Source organism: Paroedura picta, chromosome 7 (genome assembly GCF_049243985.1).
Source record: "Paroedura picta isolate Pp20150507F chromosome 7, Ppicta_v3.0, whole genome shotgun sequence".
NCBI classification, from domain to species: Eukaryota; Metazoa; Chordata; class Lepidosauria; order Squamata; family Gekkonidae; genus Paroedura; species Paroedura picta.
Window position 1 is genome coordinate 17,390,749 of NC_135375.1, and position 8,775 is coordinate 17,399,523.

Genomic DNA, 8,775 nt, shown 5'->3' on the forward strand with positions numbered 1-8,775 from the left:
ACATGCAGCCAGCTGGGTGACCCTGGGCTCGCCACGGCACTGATAAAGCTGTTTTGACTGAGCAGTGATATCAGGGCTCTCTCTGCCTCACCCCCCTCACAGGGTGTGTGTTGTGGGGAGAGGAAAGGGAAGGCGACTGTAAGCCACTTTGAGCCTCCTTCGGGTACAGAAAAGTGGCATATAAGAACCAACTCTTCTTCTTCTGTTCTGACTGAGCAGTAATATCAGGGCTCTCTCAGCCTCACCTCCCTCACAGGGTGTCTGTTGTGGGGAGGGGAAAGGGAAGGGGATTGGAAGCCGCTTTGAGACTCCTTCAGGTAGAGAAAATCGGCATATAAGAACCAACTCTTCTTCTTCTTATAAAGGGTGGCACCAAGCACTTTGTCAATTGTACTGGCTCATTTGGAAATTAAAAAGCGTTTTAAAAATATCCGTCTAGCCCAGGATTTCTCACTCTTCTCCACATGCCAGCTGGGTGACCTTGGGCTAGTCACAGTCCCATCAGAGCTCTTCTCACAGAGCAGTTCTGTCAGAGCTCTCTCGGCCCCACCTACCTCACAGGGTGTCTGTTGTGGGATGCGGAAAGGAAGGTGATCGCAAGCCACTTTGAGATGCAGGAGGCCAGCTGGTTTCCCAGTCCCAGTTCTCTCAGAGCTCTCTCAGCCCCACCTATTTCACAGGGAATCTATTGTGGGGAGACGAAGGGAAGGAGATTTTATTGAAGAGTAGGGTATAAAAACCAACCTTCTTCTTCACGCCAAACACACATTCCACAAAATAAATCCTCCTAGAGCATAACCACCAAGACGGTAGGTTACTAACAACAGATGTATCACTGTGCGGAAAGTGGCCCTGTTGCTTCCCTGTTGCTTTGTCACGAAAAACGAAAACAAATGGGGCAACCTTAGACAAAAAATATATCTCCTTTGCCAGCAGAGAGACAAGCGATTGGACAGAAAATCTTTCCAGGATGTTTATAGGTTTCTTTATATCGGTTGTCATTATAAACCACTTAGTACTTACTCGGGTCTAATTAGTCTCCCCACAATGTAGGTATTTAAAAGCTGACTCACGCGAGAAGTTTTTTGTGCTGCCACAACCTCAGAGCGATTGAAACACAGGGAGCCAGCCGCTCCATCATAGCCGAGAAGGTACATTGTACGCATCCCTTAACACCTGGATCATCGGGTATTCTTTGGAGAAAGTGCAGTGATCCAGAGCCTTTGTTTATTTGTACACTGCTTTCCCCCACCCCCGCCCAGTGTGCTCTCAAACACTGTTCTCAGTTTTACCCTCACAGCAATGTGCTCTTCCAACATCATTCTCAGTTTTACACAACGATCTTGTAAGGTAGGTTGGGCTGAGAGAGGTCACCAAGCAAGTTTCCATGGCAGGTTGCCGATTCCAGCCATTCCACCACACTGACTTCTCAGAAATCCTCTTGGATTTCTTTGTCTTCTTTTTTTGCCAAAACTGCAGCTCTGGCTTTTGAGAGCCAGCTTGGTGTCGTAGTTAAGAGCGGCGGCCTCTGATCTGGAGAACCAGGTTTGACTGCCCACTCCTCCTCCACATGCAGGCTGCAGGGTGACCTTGGGTCTGTCACAGTTCCCTCAGAGCTCCCTCAGTCGCACCTCCCTCACAGGGTGTCTGTTGTGGAGAGAGGAGAGGGAAGGCAATTGTAAGCCGCTTTGAGACTCCTTCAGGTAGAGAAAAGTAGCATATAAGAACCAACTCTTCTTCTTCTTCAGTAATATCAGGGCTCTCTCAGGCTCACCTCCCTCACAGGGTGTCTGTAGTGGGGAGAGGAAAGGGAAGGCGACTGTAAGCCGCTTTGAGACCCCTTCGGGTAGTAAAAAGCAGGGTTCAAACAAACAGCTCTTCTTTTCACGGCATGGAGATCCAGCAGTCAGGGCGGGCTTCCTCCTCTTGTATTTCTGCATGTCTTTAATCCAGTCACCCAGCCATGAGGGGTAGTAATTGCCTCCCAGCTGAATGCAGGCTGAATGATTTCATGCTTTTCACATCCTGCAACTTTGCACTAAAACAATACTGGTAACTACCAAATTGTTCACAAAGCACTGGGCCGGCCTTGCCCCTGTTTTCAAGTGTGCTAAGAAGGAGCTCTCCCAGGCCCTCAAGCAGATGGGGAGGGAGGGAGGAGGGCTGCCCACAAGCACGGCAGGCGTTTCTGCATAATCAAGGGGTTCTGCGGGGTTGCAAACAAATCACCAACAAGCCTGGAGAGGAGACAACTGAGAGGGGATCTGATCTCCATCTTCAAGTATTTAAAAGGCTGCCATGTAGAGGATGGAGCAGAGTTGTTCTCTCTTGCCCCGGAGGGACGGACCAGAACCAATGGGATGAAATTAATGCAAAAGAAATTCCGTCTCAACATCCGGAAGAAGTTCCTGACAGTCAGAGCGGTTTCTTAGTGGAACAGGCTTCCTCGGGAGGTGGTGGGTTCTCCATCTTTGGCAATGTTTAAACAGAGGCTGGAAAGCCATCTGATGGAGAGGCTGATTCTGTGAAGGCTCAAGGGGGTGGCAGGTTACAGTGGATGAGCGATAGGATTGAGAGTGTCCTGCATAGTGCAAGGGGATGGACTAGATGACCCAGGAGGTCCCTTCCAACTCTATGATTCTATGATTCTATGAGGTTGTGTGTGTTCAAGAAGCGCCCCAGCTATGCAGGAAAACATGAATTGTAAAAAAAAATTTCAGTGGGTCACTGATATGGCCTTAGCTCAGCACATCAAAAATGTACAACAACAACAAATGCATATAGTTATGAATCTGGTAAGTCATTAAAATTAAACATTCGGTCACCCGTTGGTGATGTATTTTACAAGTGAGAAAACAGAATCTTGCAGGTCATAGTGTGTGCTGAGGGAATTCATCGGAGACCAGAAGTCTGGCATATTCATTGTTACTCATCGACAAAATAGTCCTGGAACAAACCACTTGATAGGAGGGGCAGTGGAGTAAGACATGCGCTGTGGACTCGATTTTCCACAAGGACACACCTGGTGCTCTCTCTAAGTCAATTTGTCATTCCGTATCCATCCCCCTGTGCTTCAGGACCAATTTGGCTTGCTCGTTTCCCAAATCCAAAACGGCTTGTGGGGAGAGTCCTGGGTTCAACAACTTGCTTTCAATTGACCTAAACCAGGGGTAGTCAAACTGCGGCCCTCCAGATGTCCATGGACTACAATTCCCATAAGCCCCCGCCAGCGTTTGCTGGCAGGGGCTCATGGGAATTGTAGTCCATGAACATCTGGAGGGCCGCAGCTTGATTACCCCTGCCCTAAACCATGAAGATTTGAAGCCATCTCTGATGATTGATTGGGGCTTGCTGTGTTGGTCTGTGTAGACCCAGGCAGAGTAGGCAGAGTGCCCAGGGCCCATGATACTTTTAGGGACCCACGAAAATGTTTTAATTCCTTTTAAAATCAGAAGAAAAAAAATTAATTTGGGAGGTCCAATCTGTTATTCCATTTTATCCCCCAGTGCTTCCTCTCAATTTCTATTTATTAATTTTATTAATTTTATTTATTCACATTTATGTACCGCCCTCCCCGAAGGCTCAGGGCGGTTTACATGGAACTGAGAACTATGCAAAGAACCATACATATAAATATCTGTAACATTAATAATGCCAACTGATGATAACCGAGTAACAGAGCAACATTAAACAGTAATCACTCAAACAGGTCCAGGGGGGAATGCCTTGGTGGATTTCTGGATTCTTGATGGATTTCTATGACACCTCTATGATTATTCCATCTGATTATTAAAGCATAGGACCTCTGTAGTCATATTCTGGGATAAGTGATCGGAACCGTGATGCGTGGAATCCTCAAAAGATTCCATATACTGTCCTAGGCCTAGTCTGCACACACAGGATAATGCACTTTCAATGTGCTTTGGCAGCTGGATTTTACTGTGCAGAACAGGAAAATCTACTTCTAAAGTGCATTGAAAGTGCATTAACTATGGTGTGCAGACTAGGCCCTAGATTCTCAATTATAAAATCAATCATGCTCATCTTATCTCCTGACCAGAGATTAGAAGCCATTCACTACACTGAGGTTCATATGTTTTGTCACCTGGGCCAGTGTGAATCCAGCATAACTGCTTTTAAAGCCTTGGATAATCTCATATTTGGTAGAATTAATTATTTGCTCATTTATTATTAAATTTCTAGACTGCCCCTGTCGGCACATATGTCTCAGGGCGGTTTACAACACTGTTAAAATGCAATAGCAATTAAAATCATTAAAACAATTAAAATGGATCAAACAATTACTCTACCAAACAGTCGGTGAGATCTCCAGTTAGTTCTTCTGTTTGGGGCAGCAAGAGAGCAACTGGATTGCAACGGGGAAGGCCCTTTGATGTCTGTATGTTTATTTGTCCAAAGTGGCCACAACCATAAGGAAGAGCCCCGTCTTACAGGCCCTACAGAACTGTGTTAGTTCCATTAGGATGTTCTCGAAGAGCTCGTTCCACCAAGCAAAGACCAGGGCTTAAAAAGTCCTAGCCCTGGTGGAGGCCAGTCGGATTTCTTTTGGGTCGGTAATTATCAGGCGATTTGCTGTTGCAGAACAGAGTACCATCCAGGGCAGGGGTAGTCAAACTGCGGCCCTCCAGATGTCCACGGACTACAATTCCCAGAAGCCCCTGCCAGCATTCGCTGGCAGGGGCTTCTGGGAATTGTAGTCCGTGGACATCTGGAGGGCCGCAGTTTGACTACCCCTGGTCCAGGGGATATATTCAGACAGGCGGTCCTTTATTATTTGGGGCTCCTTGATTTGGGGCTCCTTGTGATGATGCTCAATGATGATCTCCTGCATTCAGAAGCAGAGTTGTATCTGAACATGGAGGTTCAGAGTCTGTGCCGTCATGGCAAACACCTATCAGGAGACCTTCCATGAATTTCTCTTTAAAGCCATTTGGGGGACCCAACTTCACCTGATGCCCAGCGCCAGCTGGTTTATCCATGTAGCACATGCAGCACATGCTATGGGCCCCGTATTTCCAGGGGACCCACACAATGCTTGCCCCCATGGATCAGGGGCATAGCCTCTCTTCTCCCATCTTTCCCCTCTTTAAGGACACTTAAAGTGTCACCCCTTTCCCTCTGCGTCCCTGTCACTGCTCCCACCACAATGATATTACTAAGGCCCCGAGAATCCTTAAATTGGCTCTGATGCTCCAGGCCTTACAAATTCTTAAACCAATCCTGGCTCAGCAGCCTTAGTGATTTTTCCCCCCTTAATGGCTTGGCTTTTTTCTCCAATGCAAAGCAACCACAGAAGGCTCGACAAAGCATAGCCAATCAAAACCTTTTCCCCAGCTGTTTTCTCACTGGGGCGGGTGGCGGGGGGGGGGGGGGAGAGATACAGGGATTTGGAGATTGCAAACATCCACCAGCTACCCATACATTTAAAAAATAACATGGGGGAGGGGGAAATTACACAACTCAAGATCATATATAGTTCCGGCAGCACTGTTTGCAACCATGAGAATCCATTGTTTAATTACGCATTGTAAAAAGTCCTTTTTCCCCTTCAAGGGGTTTGTCCCAAATCTTTTACCCATCCACAAGAAAGAGAGATTTCTCTTTTTCTGTCTCTTTCTCTCTACCCCTACATAAACTCCTCTCTACCTGTTTCCTATGATGGACATGACGTCCTTTCCCCCCGCTTTTTTAAATTGCTATCATCCTCCCTTTCCAATTCATCTTTCACTCTCCTCTGAATTGGCTAGAACAGAAATTATGTGGTAAATGTAATTTTCACGAACGCTGTGAAGAATCATGGGAAAAAAGCGTTCATTCATCACACTGGAAATGTCTTTCGCTCTTGGCTGGCAAACATCAATAATATATATAAGAAAAGCCCTTCCTAAGACAAAAATTACATTTCTGTCATACTGTTGTTTCTATCAGTTTAAGGTCATGACATTTAGACTCCATTCTCCATTAACATTTTACATTCCGTGCCAACCAGATTAACTTCACTTTGTGCAATCAGTCTGTTCCGATGACCTTGCCATGGTCCCCGTGCTTTTTGACCCGACGAGATCTTGCATGATTATTTCAAGTTAAATCGTTTTCTTCCTTTTCTCTCCCTTTTTTGAAAAATAAGGAAACAGCCCCTCTCCCAGTTTTGACCTTGAAGAGAAAGGAACAGCTGCGTAAATGGTTATACGCATCGGGAAGTGTGATCAGCTATTTCCAAACCCTAAGGTATTTACATGTATTGATTGATCTGAAAAAGGGGCATTGTGCTTCCACGCAAATACAGCACGGCAAAGTCACTGATATTGTGAGGAGAATTCAGCTATTTTAAGGCTATTGTTTCTTTAACATTGACGACTTGACAAAATTTACAAATGTGGGTTAATGCCAAGTGAACGTAGGGTTATCTTTTTCTAGTCTAAGGTATTTATACCCCATTTTGCTCTGCAATAGGGACCCAAAAGATTCTCTCATCTTCCACTTTATTCTAACGATCCTATGACATAGGTTACACCAGGGGTAGTCAAACTGCGGCCCTCCAGATGTCCATGGACTACAATTCTTAGGAGCCCCTGCCAGCAAATGCTGGCAGGGGCTCCTAGGAATTGTAGTCCATAGACATCTGGAGGGCCACAGTTTGACTACCCCTGGGTTACACCATGAGCAAATGACCAGCCCAGGAAATGTCCACACAGAAAACGTTCATGTAACCCAATAGGATTCGAATCTGGGTCTCCCAGAGCCTGGTTAGACCCTCTAACCCAGTGGCTCTCAACCTGGGGGTTGTGACCCCTTTGGGGGGTCAAATGGTCACAGCAAGGGTCGCGGCAGGGCAAGCAGCTTGGCCAGGGGGGGCGTCATCCACACAACAGCCTTGCGGGGTAGATCGAGATAGAGCATTCATCTGTCTGGAGCAACGGAAAAGAGTGAGATCGGCATGGTGGGACAAGTGGAAGAACTGAACTGAGAAACCCCGGGGGGAAAACAATTTATATACAATCATGAACCATGGATCTTCACCCCATTCACGTTTAACGACAACAAAAGAATAAACCAAACACACCATGCTTACATTACTAACAAAACCCACCTTAAAACAATCCAGTGGTTGAAACAATTCAAGCAATAAATGGGAAAGCAGCAGAAACCACCAATAAATCAGTTGTTAATAGGGTTGCTAACCTCCAGGTGTCGCCTGGATATCTCCTGGAATTACAACCGGGAGTCTTTTTCACGAGATAACAATGTTAGGCATTCAGTCGAGACTGACGCTTGGCGATCCTATGGCCATGATTTTCAGTCTTGTACCACTTCTTTTAGTTTTGTAACGTTCTGGCCGGTGTCCAGATAACAAGACACATAAACAAATTAGGGCTACCAGATCTTCATTGGGAAATACCTGGAGTCTTGGGAGGGATGCCTGAGGGTGCTGGGATTTGGGTAGGGCAGGGACTTCAGCGGGGTATAATGCTGTAGAATCCACCTTCAAATGCAGCCATTTTATCCAGGCGAACTGCTCTGTCGCTTAGAGATCAGTCGTAAACCCAGGAGATCTCTAGCCAACACCTGGAGGTGGTTGTGCAAGGAAGCCCTCTGTGATTAATCCATACACCATTAGCACAATATTCAATTTTCAGAATCTTTGGTGACGATACTCATAAAGTTTGCTGCAAATAGGTGGTTTCTTGGGTCCACCGAAAAAGCAGGAGACCGGCAAAAAGGAGGTTTACTGGCTCTTCATGTCGCCAGCAGTGTGACATCTGAAAACTAGATATTTACAGCAATTTTGTACAAGGTTTCTTTGCACAGTGATTTGTGGTCTGCTCTGTCATTTCCGTACACTGTGCAACCCCCCCCCCCCCCCGTCTTTTGCCGCCTGGAGCTTGGTAACCCTAAATCAAGTGGGTTGGCATTTTTCTTTTCTTTTTTTTTTCTGGCCTCCCTCTTTCCCCCCCTTGGAAAAGCAGCTGCCTTTGCAAAAGCAAAAAAAAAAAAAGGCATTTCAAAGAAACCGTCGCTTGTACTTGTGCCCGAACTTGGGGGGGCTGAATGAGATTCCCAGTGGACAGATGGGACCGCGTCTGTTGCCCTGCACAATCCCTTCCCGGTTTCTAGCCGGGCCCCTGCTGGAAACACTGCTGCGGAGAGGAAGACGGACGAGTGCGGCCTGGTCTGTGTTTTGAAGCCTCTTCGCTACGAGCCCTAGGCAGGTCAGAGCTCAAGGGAAGTTGGCTTTGCACCAAGAAACAGGACAATGCAGCCAAGCAGAAAGCTGTACCAAGATGCAAATAAAGACCGGTTGGGGAGAGACCTGAGGAGGGATTTGCACCTCTGCCCGCAAAGAGACCTCCTTAGGGAGGCCCGCCTCATCACTCAAGCCCCAGAGCCGTCATGCATTATGCAATCCGTGGAGAGCTCCTCTCTCCTCACAGCCCCATTACCAGACCCCGCCACACACTTCTCTCGCTCTGCATAATAGCTGCGAGGAAAACAGGGGCTGCTCTCGCTCTGAGGGTCTCCACGGCCATCAAAGAGCCTTTCGCGTTTTTTTGGGGCCAGTATAAAATGGCTCCAAATGACTCCAGGGCCCATCTACTTGGAGGAGAAGCCGTAATGGGCAGGAAGCCATAATATATTAAAACAGTAGATTAAAACAAACAAGAGCCCTTTTGGATCGGATTACACATCACTTTTCTTCACGTCTGACAACAGGCGAAATCAGAGGCAGTAAAAGACAATCGTAGGCCATAATGG